At 46.8% G+C, this 12,920-nt stretch overlaps 1 long non-coding RNA gene across 1 annotated transcript in view; it reads right to left on the bottom strand.

Moving 5' to 3' along the window:
- Window positions 1–12,920, bottom strand: part of LOC136586650 (uncharacterized) — a 274,484-nt gene that overhangs the window by 171,764 nt on the left and 89,800 nt on the right. The gene's annotated exons all lie outside the window — the stretch shown is intronic.

Here is a 12,920-nt window from a genome sequence, read left to right as displayed (position 1 = left end):
GTAGTTACATCGGATTGCAGGTAACATCTACTACATTATCTGTACTCAGAGAGTTATTATTGTGTTATCTGGGGTGTTACATAGGACTGCAGGTAACATCTATGACATGATCTGTTTGCAGAGAGTCATCACTGTGTTATCTGAGGTGTTACATAGGACTGCAAGTAACATCTACTACATTATCTGCACTCAACGAGTTATCATTGTGTTATCTAAGGTGTTACATAGGACTGCTAAGCTGCTGTATCCGCCCTCTAACTTCCTGTGGGCAGGTGTGGTTCACCTATGTGGAGTGGCTTGCAGCTTCAGGTCCTAGGACTTTTGCTCTCTCATACCCTGGGGAGGGTGAGGTCCTGGGCTATAGTAAGAGGGAGGCCCATTACCCCCACTCTGTGGTGCAGGCCGGCACAGTGTGGTGATGTATTGCAACCGGCTACCCAGGAAGGATTGAGGAGACCCAGCTGGAGATGTAGTGATGTATCTTCTGCATCCCTCCTGGAGGTCACCCAAGGTGGCCATTAGGCTAACCAGGGTGAGGGACAGTGGCCCTCTGGGACATTGGCTGCAAGGAGTTTTAGCAGAGGTCATCCTGGAGCCAGGACAGGTGTTTCTCGGTGAGATCCCCATCCTACCATCGAAAACTGGGGGACACTGTGGCCCCTGGAGGATGTAAACAGCTTTGCCTCCAGGATAACTGCAAAAAGCCAGCAGTATCATGAAGCCGGTGGCAATATCAAAATGCTCCAGGAAGAGATACAGGCATACAGAGGTCCCTGGCCAACAACTCAAGTGGGGCAAGGAAGGCCCAATACTACCAGGCCATCCAAGACTTAAAGGAAGAGACCCTCACCCTGATTGAGAGGAGGGCGGCCATGTTAAAGGGCTAATGTCCATGGGGAAATTATATTTAGCAAAAACGCAAATCCACATCCCATAGGAATGCATTGACCATCCGTGGTTAATTAAATAGCTGCGAATGGTATTTTAAGTGACTTGCGGATTTCACACGTGGGAAAAAAAAGGCGACATGCTCCATTTTACTGCGGATCATGCGTGCCGGAGCTCTATCTCAATTGATCTCCCGAGAGAAAAAAAAAAGACAATTATGGTGCATCTGCAGCAGAAATTCGCACGGGCCTGGTTCTTCCCCATTGTCATGAGGCCTAAGGGTGCAGATTCCCTTGCAGAAAAGCTGGGGAATGATGGTTTGAAAGATCTCAGCCAGATCTGGCTGAGGTCTGTGATAATATGAAGGGCAAAGTGATTGCCAGAGAACTGCAGACAGCGGTGTCACGCCCAAACTGGACGCACTGGATCATTAGCCCTGAAATACTCATTATGCCTCTCTAACCCATCACCCAACTCTGATGGCTAAAGACATAGCATCATCAAGACTGCGAGGCACAGGAGAAGCAGCCAGTAAATGTTTACTTTTATTAGCCAGACCACAATAAAACTGGCTTCGTAATGCAGGGTCACTCCACTGAGTTTCTGTCACCCAACGGGGAAATTCTGCGCAGAAATCCTTAATAGAAGGGTCTCCCTGATATAAACCCTTGAGTTTTCCCTCTGCCAGCGACACCCTATCAGGGTCATCATAGATTAAACCTATAGCTGAAAAAAAAACTATCCACAGAGGACACAGGTCAAAGGAAGGAGGTAAGAAAAAAAACCCCACACCTGGGGATCCCCCTGAAGCCTGGAAATGATGATGCCCACCTTCTGTAACTTGTCACCTGAGGAAACCGGATGCAACCTGAAATAAAGCCTGCAAAGCTCTAGAGGAAACAAATTCCTGTCTATTTCCAGAGAATCGGTCAGGTAACTTGAGTTTAGGCTCCTTACCTGGAGCCACCAAAGTCAGATGCCGCAGTTTAACCTCAGCAACTTCAATTGTCAGCGGCTTTTGCTGTTGACAAAACATCAATGGGATCCATACAAGATACAAGCAAAGGTATCCCACCGAGTAAGTGTAGGCTGTTGCTTATGTCATGTCCTAACTGGACTCGCTGGATCTGTAACCCTGAAATACTCACGTGCTATAAACATATACACCACAAGTGCACACAAACAGTAGTAAACAATATAGAAAACAAACCCTTCACCCAGGGAAGGGGCCTACCTTAATGCAGACAACCCGGCCTTACAAGGGTGAACCTGACCACTTACCTTGGCCACTAGCAGACCCTATGTGGGATAGGAGAAAACCACAGAAAACAAGATATAAACTATAGTAACTGCAGTACTTACCTTAGTTAAGCAGCAGGCAAACAGGGGATCTAGCACCAAGCTCTGACTTCCACTACAATCAGAGGAAGACTGAAAATAAACTGCAATAAGCTAAGCACAAGGCCAGGTTAAATAGCCCTTCCAAATTACCCCCAGGTGAGAACAAGCAAGTCTCACCTAATACAATTCCCACCAGAGCCAAAAGATAAGGATAAACAAATACAAGACCTGAACCAGATTACTAGAAAGAAACAAATTCCAGAACCGCCGCAACAAGCGGAAAGTCAGCAGTCCCTATGCAGTGAGGTTCCATCCGGGCAAGTTACTGTCATTTCAAGCTCAGACCCCTCTTGCGCAGAGGGTGAGGACAATAGCCCGAGAGGAAGGCTAATGGTGTACATAAAGCACCTGGAATCCCCTGGAGGCCTGGAGGGTCTCTGCTTTGGAAATTACCTCCTTGAATGAGATTCCCATGCTAAAAAGTGGCAAAAAGATCACTTAGGCGGCGTACAGGAAAGTAAACCTTCCACGGCATAGGGTGGCCCCCAGAAGGGTCATCCGGTGGGCCTAGGGAAGGGGGGCTGGTTGTGATCCCGTGATCCCAAATGTTTCAGGAAGATGAAGGTGGGGGATCATCTGGTGTTGGGTGGCCCCTAGAAGGGCCCTGCGGTGGTCCCAAAGAGAGGGGATCGCCCAGTGCCAAGTGGCCCCACTGCAAAGATGGCAGATATGGTGACAGGGAGTGGGACTGAAGGCCATTCTGTGGGTGTGGCTGGAGGATCTGTTTCCCGTCAAGGTTTTCATGAAATTTCCAGCTGGAATTCTTTTGGCGGAGTTACGCTGGTTATGGTGGAGGGGCTGAAGGCTTTTTCTATGTGAGCGGGTAGGAGTCCCATTTTCCGCTTTACTACATTTAAAAAGCCAACATTGGGTTGCTCTCCTGCAGCCACAGGTGGAGGTGCCAGGGGCCCTCCGAGCCACCAAGTGCCTCTTACTCCCAAGGGAAGAGCTGTTACTGCTCTGGTCGCAGAGAAGAATGAGAATGTTGAGAGTGAGAAGAATATGGAAAACATAAAAGGTAAGTTAAAGGGATGAAGGGAGGAACATGATAGCGGGTGATGTGCATGAAGGAAAGTCTAGGAGTGTGTAAATGTAAATAATGCAGTATTAAATGCTAAGGTGTCTGATGGTGGAGGAGTATCTAGGGGAGGTAAAAGGAAAGGTAGTGTAATGCACAAGAGTAACAAGTGAGGAAGGTGAAGCAGAAGTATCTGGTGGAGTTGCATCTATTTCTGGAGTATTTGGTGGTGCTACTGGTGATTTGGGGAGGGGTGTGGGCCCTGGTCCATCTGCACCCCCCGGGTTGCAGCTCCTAGTAGCTTTGCGAGTGTTGTTGTAGGGGTAAGGAGGGAACCCTTTGCCTTCTGGCTTCTGAGATGCCAGGTCACACCATTTTTTCCTGTCCACTTTGAAGAGAGGTTGCTCATTAGAGAGGGTGAGAAACGCAACCTGTCTTTTTGGATAGGTTTGGCACAGTGGCCTTTTGAGAGCAAAAGCAGGGAGAAGAGGCATCGTCACTTCCTACAGCCAGGTAAGGGAAGTCCTGGAGGAATGTGGTCTGACTCTGATGGGGAGGCAGTAGTTCATGCCCTAACAGTACTAGGGTGGTGGAGCTTCCCTTGGGATGGAATTCAGGGCATGTTACATCTTTGCCATGATCCCCCTTTTCAAGACCTCCTTGTTTGATGTCAGCTTCATGAGATTGGAGGGTCTTGAGCTCTTTTGGCCAAAGTACAAGCTGACTCAGGCAGAACCTGAGTGGCAAGATTCCGTGGTTGGAGTAATTTCCCGCCAGAATGACACTAAGGGCTTGTTCACACGACTGTATGAGTACAGCACTACGAGTCTTGCAGCCTTTCAATCATTGCAGCCCCCACACTTAGCCCGCAAAGATCGCATATGGGCTAAGATGGGTACTGCACATGCCTGGGATTATGACAGGTGTGAATGGAAGAGTGAAATACCACAGACTTTCCTTGCCTCCATTCACCGCGTGTTACACATGGGAAATACAGGTGCGTAATATGCGGTGACAATAGGCCCGTGTGAATTAGCCTTAAGGGAGTGACCGTTTTGACTAGTAACAAATTTCTGTCTTATGTTGACATCATGATCTGGATGAGTAGGTATGGGGAAATTCTCCATTCTCCCCAGAAAAACAAGATGCACATGGTATCTGGTCAGGAGCCTGGACTTTCATGGTGAAGTTGAAATGTGCAGGTAATTCTGTTACTTATATCCGTTCATCTGCATTCCCCGGAAGGGATGGCATTCTGGTTTTCTACCAGGGACAGATGAAGATCTGCCACAGCTATGGTGACCACACACATTTTAGTGCACAGTGCACGGTACTGCTGTGTGCACTGTTGGGGGGAAAAAAGATCATTCACCCTCGTCCTGTGGAGACATTCGGTGTACCCTGTGTTGTACTCATTCAGTCGCTATCCTTTCTCTTTTGCCAACACTGGCAGGGGACATATGGATTGTCAGCAGGCCCGTCTGTCTGGAGGCAGCGCTGCTGGGGACATGGAGGAGGAAGAGCTGGGAGGAGGGTTGTCGAACTGCTGAGGGGAGGGCTAAGCTCAGAGAATACGGAATTGCCCTTGGCAGGGAAATGCACTACGCTGCCGAGACCCCCGAGGGATGGTGATGTAGATGAAGAAACCAGAAGGATGGAGAGAGAGGAAGTTGCTGCCAGTTCTGCTGAATCCCCCTGTGAAGACGGTGTGGATGAGTACAGTGAAAAATGACAAAAAAACTGGAGAAAAAGGCTAAGGGAAAAAAAAACAAGAAGGAAAAACAGGGATTCGGCCTCTCAGGAGTGGGATCATTCGGTCCCACTCACTCTCGTACAGATACTAAAGGAAGGCCCAAGTGGTTCCCCTCTGGTCAACCTCTCTAACCCTTGACAATACCTCCACTTCGTTGCCAGTGGAAGAGGCCAACGGTGTGGTGACAGAGGTGGTGGCAGAGAACAATAAGGAAGGAACCCCAGGAGATTCTGGGTCTCTTTTTAAGGGGGATGTGGTTTCCTCTGAGAATGAGGGCTACCCTGAAGCCGGAAAGTGAAGGTAAGGATGTGAGTGAGGGTGAGAAAAAGTATGGATGTTTCAGTTTCCTTAGCCTCCTATTGGACACTTGTGGCAGGCCGTAAAAGGGGGGTGGCAGCCCTTTTTAAGACCTTACAGGTAGAATATAGATGGGTTATCGAGCTGGAAATGGGAAGGTGCCTGAACTTGGAATGTCATGGGAAATAAAGAGTTGCCTTTTAATCAATATCTCTTGACCCCAGTCAAAGTGGGGGCACAAAGACCTTTTTATGAGAATTAAAGGGGTTGTCCCGCGCTGAAACGTTTTTTTTTTTTGCATAGGCCCCCCCGTTCAGCGCAGGACAAACCCAAGGGATGTGTTGAAATAAAAAAAAAAAAAAGTTTACTTACCCGAATCCCCTCTCTGCAACTTCTTCCTTCTTTTCCTCCAAGATGGCCACCGGGTTCTTCATCCACGATGCACTGCGGGTCTTCTCCCATGGTGCACCATGGGCTCTGTGCCGTCCATTGCCGATTCCAGCCTCCTGATTGGCTGGAATCGGCACACATGACGGGGCGGAGCTACGTGATGATGCGTAGAAGGGGCGGAGCCAGAACGCCGCTCGTGCTCGGACCGACCAGAAGGGAGAAGACCCTTCTGCGCAAGCATGTCTAATCGGGCGATTAGACGCTAAAATTAGACGGCACCATGGAGACGGGGACGCCAGCGCAGGGAAGGTGAGTATATAACTTCTGTATGGCTCATAATTAATGCACGATGTATATTACAAAGTGCATTAATATGGCCATACAGAAGTGTTTAACTTAACTTGTCATCACGGGACAACCCCTTTAAGCCTTACCTTTTTACAAGCTGGCAAGTGGTCTTTGGAGGAGACTCACAAGGTGCACGGGGTTGACTTACTTCAAAGGTAATAATTGTAGGTCTGGGATAGATAGGTTTTATTTAAAGGAGCAAGCAGTCTCCTCACCGTTATCGGTGGTGGAGTTCTCTGTTCACAGATTCTTTTTTTCTCTGAAAGTTACACAGACCCCCTCGGATAGGCAAAGGTTTACGAAAGTTGAATTTGTCACTCTTCAAATAAGTGGAAATAAGACAGTCCTTTGAGGATTTTCCTTAGTGCAAGGAACCACTACTTGGCCTATGCAACAGTAAGTCAGAGTGGAGGGAGATGTTCAAACTTCAGGTAAGAAGATTTTTAGGACAGCTTTCCAACCTTAGTGTCACGGCTTGTCAGTCACGACAGCATTGTGACATGGTGGCCTCGACACAGGTCAAGACCTGTCACCTTGTTATGCAGGACAAGGGTTAATGCACCATGTGCAGATACTGCTAGGTGCTGTCGCGCTTTGCTGCATGGATGCTGGATTAGTCATGCCTGGGAGAAGGTTGGAGGGGGGGGGGGTCTCTAATTGCTCTGCCAGTCCTCAGGTGTGGAGTAGCTTTATGTTCTCGCCCCTCTCTTTGCTCAATGCTGCTTATTCAGCTCCATAGAGGAGTAGTGGAGATAGAAGTTCCTCTGTGCTGGGTGTACTTCTACGTCCAGATAAGCTGCTGTGGTTTACTTTTCAGTCGTATTTCTGTTTTCATTTCATTTCCAAGCTCAGGCACTGTTCAGCATAACGTGGTGCGCACTGTTCTACAGTGCATGGTATTGTCAACTGCAGTGGTTATGAACATTACCCTGCATCCGTGCTGAGCGTGGTGCTTGTATGCCACACGGACGTGACACTCAGAAGCCTGAACAGAAAGCGTATGTATCAGAGCCTGAGGAGAAAACTCAAGTATTTGGTTTTGATTAGGGATAGCCATGAGGAGGTCTCCAGTGTAAAATCCTTGCTCAAGAGATGTCAGAATGATAGACATCCATCTTTGTTTTTTGAGATGGATTTAGGGAAGTACAACTTGACTAATCCCTACAGGAACTGTAAGATTTCAGTGAGTTGTAAATTGGTCACAGGTCTGTAAGACATTACATGGACCGTGAAACGGTCCAGATCAGGGATCTTGGAGGTCATCAGATCCTTCTACCCAAATATCTTAGATAGGAAGGAACTTAATCTGGACAGAATCTTGGCTTTCCTGGTGTAAACCATGCCTGAAACAGGAGTAGATCCCTCTTTTGATGTTTTGACAGAAGCAATTACGGAAGAAGTTGGACTGGCGATTGATGGACTTAGGTCCAAAAAGTTGCCAAGTTGGGATTGCTTAACATCCAAGTTTCATAAAGCCTTTAAGGAAGTTTCGGTTCCCTCTTGACCAAGGTTTCTAATGAATTTCTATCTTCAGCCGTTCTGCCTGAGTCAATGAGGAGGTCAGCCCTAATTATTGTGTCAAAGGGTAAAGATGCGTTTTGTATTGAGAGAATTGGCATCCCATTGCACTCCTCAATACAGACAGAAAGATTCTGGCAAATGTGCTTTTCAGTAGGTTGGTTAAATCTGCGCCCCAGCTCCTTTCTAGGACTTAACACTGTTTTGTTCCTGGTTGAAGCATGTTTAGCACCATGCAAAGTGTCTGAGAGGCTGAGCAGGGCAGAGTGGGTCTCTGGAAGGGATTTTTACTTTCCCTGGATAAGGTAAAAGCTTTTGATAGAGTAAATCATGAATGGTCTGTCCTTTTGAGATATGGTCTGCCAGTGGGGTTTGTAAATTGGTTAAAAAGTTTGTGCTCAGATGCTGGGAGTTTCCTGATTGTGAACGGTTGAGTTGGCTGTCCTTTTGTAGTCGGGTCTGGTGTCCTCTGAGCCCCTTGCTTTATGTATTCACTGTTGATCCCTTCCTCAGAAGGATAGACTGTGAACCGTTGGGGGGGGGGGGGGTGAGGACAGACCTGGGAGTGAGAGGTTTGGCCTTGGGGAGAGTGGCATATGCTGATGATGTTACTATCTTTGTCTCCACTGGAGAGGAGTAGAGCTGGGTGAGGTTAGTAGTAGTAGTTGCTACTCAGAGTTCTCCAGGTCAAAGATCAATTGGGAAAAGTACCTTTTTGAAAGTTAACATTGCAACCCTCTGGCAGTAGAGGGCTCCTCTATGGGTATCCTCCTGTAAGAGAAGGTATTGGCATTTCTTCCAGGAATTGGAAACAGGAGGGCATGTGAAGGCTTTTGTACATCACACAGATATGTTTTGGCTTATGTTGCACTGGTTCTGAAGGTTTTACACCAATAGGGGCTGACCATGTGGGAAGTCAGAGTGCTGGATAGGGGTGTGCTTGATTGGAGGGTTTTGGCCCTCAAAGACTGCCCAGGTTGGGATTTGAGGGGAGGTTTTTTCATTTAAATTAATTGAAAATTCTCTTGAAGTATTGGGACTTACCCTGATGCTGCTTCCATGGTAAGCTATATGTAAGGGACAACTTGAAGCACAAGAACACCGAGAAAATGAATTGTCCCCAGGAGCCCTGTGGCAACACTCTTGGGAGCATGGATCACTTCATTGTCTCTTTAATATAGAGGTATACAAGAGGATAGGAGCTTCCATCGGTTTGCCTTGGCTAGCTGACCTTACCTCTGCTGAGTGTTGTTATGAAGCACTCAGAGATCTGGGTGGTTGGGACCATGGCACTTTGCTTTTAGTAAGTATAGTGGTTAGGTATTACATGTGGAACACATGGTGCTTAGTAACACAGCTTAAAATCCTCCTCGAGGATGAGGTAAGTAGGAACATTTTTGGTGACCTGATGAAGGTGCTGTTACGTCCACCGGGTGCACCACACTTCAGCGCAGATGCAAAAGGCGTTCTACTAAAACCGCAACAACTCTCGTAGTATATGCAACGACAGATTACACGACTCCAGGCAAAAAAAATAAGAAAACTTGCGCCTTACAAATCAGGGGAAGAGGAAAACCCCTGCCTAAAAGCAGGGTAGGTGTCCTAATAAGGACGGCCCCATTGTCTTCAACTGGGACCTGGCTATCACTGATTAGGTACCTGTAGAGAAGCACAAAAACACAGGACAGGACTGTCTGCACCTCATGTCTGGCTACTTGCACAGACACTCAGAACACGTCACTGTTCACACCAACACACACCAGCTAATTCATACCACACGTCTGGCCATCTGAATAGACCCAATGAACATGATGTTGTTCACACCAATACACCAGGTAATGCAAACCACATGTTAGGAGGAAACTTACCAGCAGCACTGTTGGGTCTTGGCAGCACGCCAGTCCAACTGCGGGGGTCCAGGCATGGCATTCTTCCTTTCGGGTCCGGCGCCATTATCCTTAGGGCAGCCACGTGGCTCTGGGAGCCTTTTCTGATGTGAGTGGGTGGGTCTTCTTCCTCCACCCACCAGCATGTCATTGGCCCCGCTTCTTTACTAGGGATAAGAGGCAGCAGCTGGCAAGTTTCATTGCCAGTGTTTGTTTGGATTTTATCATGGACTTACCGGAATCATTTGGTAACTCCGTCATTCTAGTTGTAGTCAACAGGTTTACGAAGATGGCTCATTTTGTTCCTCCTAAAAAAACTACCCACTGCTGGCCACCGTTTTCATTAAGGAGATTGTTTGGTTACACGGCATTCCCACCAACATTGTTTCTGACCGTGGTGCCCAATTTGTAGCCCAGTTTTGGTGAACTTTTTGTAAGAGGATCAGTATTGAGTTATCTTTTTCCTAATCTAATGGGCAGACTGAACGGATGAATCAGGAACTTCTCCAATACCTTAGGTTGTTTGTGAGTGACAACCCCAGTCGTTGGGCAGAATTCTTGGCATTGGCAGCATTTGCCATTAACAATCATGTAAATGCTGCCACTAAGAAGACTCTCAGTTTTCAATTCTCTTGAATCGAACGTTTCGGCGGTAGAGGATTGTATTCAGGAATTTCAAAAGATTTGGAATAATGTGCGTATTAATATCGAAAAGGCATGTAATGAAATGCAGGATCATAGCAGAAAGAGGTGTACTATTTCTCAGTCTTTTTCGGTGGGTCAATTGGTGTACTTGTCTACCAAGAACCTTAAATTAAAGGTACCTTCCTCTAAGTTCATGCCTCCGTTTGTGGGTTCATCTGCTATTACTCGGGTCATCAACCCGATGGCCTATGAGTTAGATTTGCCCAAAACCTGGAGAGTCCATAAGGTGTTCCACAAGACATTATTGAAGGAACTCATTCCTGCTGTGGTGCCCACCTCTGGTCCCCCACCGCCCACCCTCGTTCAGGGAGAATTAGAGTACGAGGTGGAGAGGATATTAGATTCCAGGATGCTTCGTGGTTCCCTTTAGTATCTCATTGCATGATAGGGATTTGGTCCGGAGGAACATTCTTGGGTTCCTGCCAGAGAAGTTCATGCTCCTCGTCTTGTGCGCTCTTTTCATAGGAGGTTTCCACTGAAACCTGCTCCGATTTTCAGGCGTCCGGAGGTCCCCCATAAAAGGGGGGGGGTGATGTTAGGAGGAAACTTACCAGCAGCGTAGTCGTGTCTTGGCAGCATGCCAGTCAAGCTGCGGGGGTCAAGGCACGGCGTTCTTTCTTCCAGGTCCGTCGCCGTTTCCCTTAGGGCAGACGCGCGGCTCTGGGAGCCTTTTCTGATGTGAGTGGGTGGGTGGGTCTTCTTCCTCCACCCACCAGCATGTCATTGGCTCCTCCCCTTTCTAGGGATAAGAGGCAGCAGCTGGTAACTTTCATTGCCAGTGTTTGTTTGTATCTACTGAGGTTAACTGGGTCTCTCTGGTCCTCTTAGTCCTAGTGCTTTAACCCCTGCCTTCCTTTGCTGTAGTTTTATTGAGCCTTTTGTGTTTTTCCATGGCAGTATCTTCCTTAGTTTCTTGTGCTCCTTTTTTCCCCGATAGTATCGGGTTATCCCTAAACAGTATAGGGACTGCCACCCAGTTGTCCCCCTGGGTTTAGCCAGGGCGAGGCAAGTAGGTAGGGTCAGAGGGGTGAGTGGTTTTAGGGACTCCCAGTCTTATCTCTGTACTCGCCTAACACCACACACAACAGGAACCCCACTCAGAACTCTCATGCATACATACAGTAAACAGTAGCTAATCCAAGTGTCCTCACACCAAGGATAAAGAGTCAGACACCAAACTAACATAAAGGAAACAGAGTCAGGCATCACCCACCTAGCCACACACAAGACATCAGATGTCTGGAGTCTGCACCTGTCAAAGGGAAGGGGAGAGGGGGGGGGTCTGCCTAAGATGCAGACAAGGAATACAAGTCTCCAGACCGTCCTCCAGGAATGTGAGAGAAACTCTTTAGACTAAACATGTTCTGAGTGGGAATACCATAAGATAATTAAAATGGTCCACATCCTTTAGCTAGAGGAGCTGGTATTTATGTGCAGCAGACCAGTGAGGATTGCCTGGCTGGAGAAACTCCACACAGCCAGCTCAATTATGCCACAGCTGAAAAGGTGTGCTCCTGGAAACCCATAGAACAGATCCCAGCGGCACAACCTAACAGGTACATTCTCCAGAGTTTGAAAGGTTGGGTGAGCCTTGAACAGCCTTCCTTTGGAGAAGTTTTTGCTTTGGGGTTCCCTAGCCTAGATAACTTTCTTGGTGGGTGGAGGGGGGGGGGGGGCTGGTTTCATACACCATAGCTTTTTGTTTTGCTTTTAGGTTAAAAGTTGAGTAAAAGGCATACGGATCTGAAACCAGGGCTTGATGTCCTCAAAGGTATTGGCTATGTTTTTGTCATTTGTTCTATATATTTAGGCTGCCAGTTATTAGTTTTATGAAGGTCATGTATTGTGTGTTTTTGTGGTTGGTTAGTAGTATGTTATGTTGTGGGTGGGTGTATACTTAAACTCAGATTTTTTATTTTTTTAAATATCCTATTTTATTTTTGCATGTTTACAAATGTGTTTGTTAGGTGTTGGCAGTGCATCGGGGGAAGGGTATAGGGTAATGCATAGGTGTTTAACCCCTTAAGGGATTAAGGTGTTTAATCCCTTTTTAGGGATTTTACCCATGTGGCGGTTTTACTGCTCTAATTTTTTTCCCTTAGCTACCAAAATTATTTTTGCTGCGTTTTTTTCCCCCGTGACATATAGGACTATTTTTTTTATATCTTTTTCACTGACTTTTTTTTCGCGTTTTTTAGTTTTATTGTGGGTAAGAAACTAAAAAAAATAATTTTTTTAACATTTATAATTTAAAAAAAAAATTATTTTTATATTTACACTAAAATAAAGTATGGGAATAGGTTCCTCTATTTGTTTCGGACATTTTGATATATAATATGTATGGTTTTGGTTTACAGGGCGCATAGAGCGACGGTTTTTGTTGGCATCTGCTTTGTGTTATTCTCTTTCTTATGTATGTATTGTTGTTTTATTCTGTTATTTTGTTTAACTTTTTTATGTAATTGTGTTTTTTACTGTCTATGTCCCCCATGATGTCATATACGACCTCTGGGGGACATTCACATTTTTTTTCCGACCCTTTCCCCACTGTAGCTGGGGCATCCATAGGAGCCCTAGTTATAGGGGAAAGCAACCCCTGTGGTGACATTAGTCACCTGCAGAGCTGCCAGGGTCTAGTCTGACCCTCCAGCTCTGCAGTAGCAGGGAATTCCGGGAGGTCACATGACCCCCCGAGGCTCCCGAAGTGAAAGTAAAT

The sequence above is a fragment of the Eleutherodactylus coqui genome, chromosome 12, assembly GCF_035609145.1.
Source record: "Eleutherodactylus coqui strain aEleCoq1 chromosome 12, aEleCoq1.hap1, whole genome shotgun sequence".
In the NCBI taxonomy this organism is placed as follows: Eukaryota; Metazoa; Chordata; class Amphibia; order Anura; family Eleutherodactylidae; genus Eleutherodactylus; species Eleutherodactylus coqui.
Note: the sequence above shows the minus strand (reverse complement) of the source record. Positions and strands in the feature narration are given on the sequence as shown.